The sequence below is a fragment of the Dermacentor albipictus genome, chromosome 9 (assembly GCF_038994185.2).
Source record: "Dermacentor albipictus isolate Rhodes 1998 colony chromosome 9, USDA_Dalb.pri_finalv2, whole genome shotgun sequence".
NCBI classification, from domain to species: Eukaryota; Metazoa; Arthropoda; class Arachnida; order Ixodida; family Ixodidae; genus Dermacentor; species Dermacentor albipictus.
The window spans coordinates 99,733,371-99,736,669 of NC_091829.1; positions in this window are offsets into that span (position 1 = coordinate 99,733,371).

Here is a 3,299-nt window from a genome sequence, read left to right on the forward strand (position 1 = left end):
AGTGTCGCAGAAAAGCCGGTGTCGTCGGCTTTGGCTGTGAGCGAAAAATGGCGGAAGGTAAGTAATCAATAAAAACAACTTACAAGATGGGCTGGGTGGGAATTGAACCAGGGTATCCGTAGTGTGAGACGGAGACGCTACCACTCAGCCATGAGTTCGATGGTTCGAAATGCGACAAAAGCGCCTCTAGTGAATGCGGCGTGTCCTTATAAATGCGCCGTAGAAAGTTACGCTGCGGTGTATATCTGTACATATAAGCGTATAAATTACAGAAGTCACCGTTAAACGAGTAGCGAAGAATGTTTCCGCTACATTTGTTTCCGCTACAGAGTGTTCAGGTATCTGCACAGGAAAAACATTGATTCACAGTGGAGAAAAATAACTAGGAAGCTTTCCAGCAAGCATGCGGCCTGTAGGGGGGGCAACACAGCAACAAAGAAGCTCAAGCGGAAAGTAAGAGAGGCATTAATAATCTCATGGGTGGCGGCAATGGAAAAGAAACCTGCCATGAGTAACTCCTTAGGAGGAAAAAATGAAATCAGGAAAGAAACAATTTATGATAACTCAAAGGGAAGCTGATTACTTTTCGAAGCGAGATCGGGGTGCCTTAGAACAAGCACCTATAAAGCAAGATATAAGACTGAAGAAGAAGCATGTGCTTGCTGCGGTGAAGCTAGGTAGACTATGGAGCATTTTTTATTACAATATGAAGACGTCTACCCAGCGGTCGATTTAGGCGCCACTGGCCTCCTTGAAGCACTTGGGTTCAGCGAGATCAGTGGAAAAGTAAACATGTCCGCAATAGGCATCAGTAAGGTGCGATTAGAGGATTGGTGGAAGAAAAGTAGGAAAACGACAAAAAACTGAGACGTACAAAAGCACAGTTCGAAATAGGGGATCAGAAAATTAGGGTGGGGTAGTACATAGTGTTTTTTTTCTTTTTATTGTTTAACCTAGGTAGGACATTAGGCAGTACATTAGCAAGAGCATGATGGCGCAACCTACCATACCGTTCCAAAGGAGACGCTCATAACATCCATCCATCCATCCATCTCGCCTTCGTGTCGTTTGAGCGCATTGGGGCCGTGCGGGGACCAGTGCGAATGCCCCAATACCATTGCGTTTAATAAATTTTCTCGCTCTCTCCCCTTCAAACTTCCAGCGTGCGTCACTCGAACCCTCGTGTTTAGGCGACGCGACTCCTCTTTCCGCTCACAGCGCGATTCTTAGGTGCAGCGTCCAATGCGGGACCCCTCTGATGTGTGATCGCTGCGCCGTAGCGCGTCTGGTGAGAAAAGGTCCCCTGCGATGTGCGCCGTGCTGCTGGCGAGGAGTCATGCGTCTGCGTGGTGCTCTCAAGGGAGATAGTGTACGATCCCATTGAGGCGTCAGCCCCGTGACCGCGTCCACCTTCATGGCGCATTGCGGTCCGGCTGTCCGTGCCGATCACGACGTTTGGCTCGCGCAGATCGTTTATCCCTCCAAGACACCGAGTTCTTTGGTTCGTTTTGTCTTCGTTTTCCTTGCGCAACCACGTCCTCATAAAAAGAACTTCTCCCCACTCCGTGAAAACTACCTTGTCGTTGTGCCAGCAGCACTGCGGCCAGAAGTCTTGAACGACGATCAGACAGCCGGGCACCCTGGGTTTTCCGGTACGCTCGCAAGAATACAAGCACTACCAGCCACTCGTGACCACTGACGTCGCCCGCTACCTCAACACAGGCCGTGATAGCCAGTGACGAAAAACACCACCGACAAGGCCATCACGTTTACTACAGCCGATCGAGCGTCCTTGCCGACACTTTCAGCAGGTTGTGGTGAATTCGCTGGGACCATTTCCGACATTAATATCTGTAAACAAGTGGATCTTCGTGGCCACAGACTACCTTACGAGCTACGCCAAAACAAAAGCCCTGCCCAAAAGTAGTGCAGCGAAAGAAGCGAAATTTTCCGTCGAGAACATCCTGCTGTGACATGACGCCCCAGAATCCCTCATCACCGACAGAAGAACGCCTTTTACAGCGGAGCTCACCCAAGCCATTCTGCAATACAGCCAGACAAGCCACAGGAGGACCATTGCCTACAAAGCGCAGACGAACGGCCTAGAGAACGTGTGAACAAGGAACAAAACGCTCACCGACATGTTAGCGATGTATGTCGACATCGAACACAATACGAGGAATGCCGTCCTCCCGTTCATAACCTTCGCTCACAACATGGCTGTGCAAAAACAGCGCAGATCGCACCGTAAGCTGGCTTGCGGCAGGAACTCGGCCACGACTCTCGACGCCATGCTGCCGCACGTCACCGACGAAGTGTATCTGGAAGTCACCGCCTACCTTCACCGCGTCGATGAAGCCCGATAGCTCACCCGCCGGCCGGTCAAGAACCAGCGGAGGGCCGAAAGCCGACACTACAGACTTCGACGACGTTACGTCGAGTGCCAGTCCTGCGACCGTGTTTGGGTTTCGACTTCAATACGCCGAAGAATACTTATCGAGAAGCTTTTGCGACACTATTTCGGACCCTACAAGATCACGTGACGTATTCCCGCACAGGACATGACGTCGTGCTAAACGCTATTCTGAAATCCAAGCGCCGCTCGCGGCCTGAACTAGTCAATGTTATGCACTTGACGCCCTTCTGTCAACGCTAACTCAGAATATGGGGGGGGGGGGGTGAGGCGGGGTGGAAAACCAGGCAAAATCACAGTTGGTTGTAACCACAGGCGCTAAGCTTGTGACAGAAAATATTACACTGTTCTTGTTTAATGACTGCTGTGGACTGATTTTTTGCCCGTGTGAAAGAATTTGTGCCTCAGTGTACATTAAGGGAATTAGTTCATGGATTGTGTTGTGTGGAAATATTTGTGTTTCCGATCTCACGCCCGTTTAGGATAGTTTTTTATCTTTCACAAAGAAACGGGGGGAAGCCGTTATTTTGTGCGAGGTATTCAGATGTGGTAGGCGGTGTCCGTGGTGCTATGCGGTGCTTGTCCGAAACGAATCGAGCACGACGAAGACGACGAAGTTGCAATGATCCTTCCATGTGGCGAATGGAAGGTAAAGAAAAAGCACAACACCAGAAATGACGAAAGAACAAATCTAACCAATAGCGATTTAACACGTGAAGAATGAGAAAAAGGAAAAAGAAGTGCCGAGGGAAGCTCGAGGGCCAGCACAGAATTGCGGCTTCATCATCATCATCAGAAGCGAGCAGTGCCAGGCAGCCAGAGCTCGTCGGGTTCCCGTCCCGAAGCCCAGCTGCTACTTGGTTACTCCATTTACCTGGCGATTTCT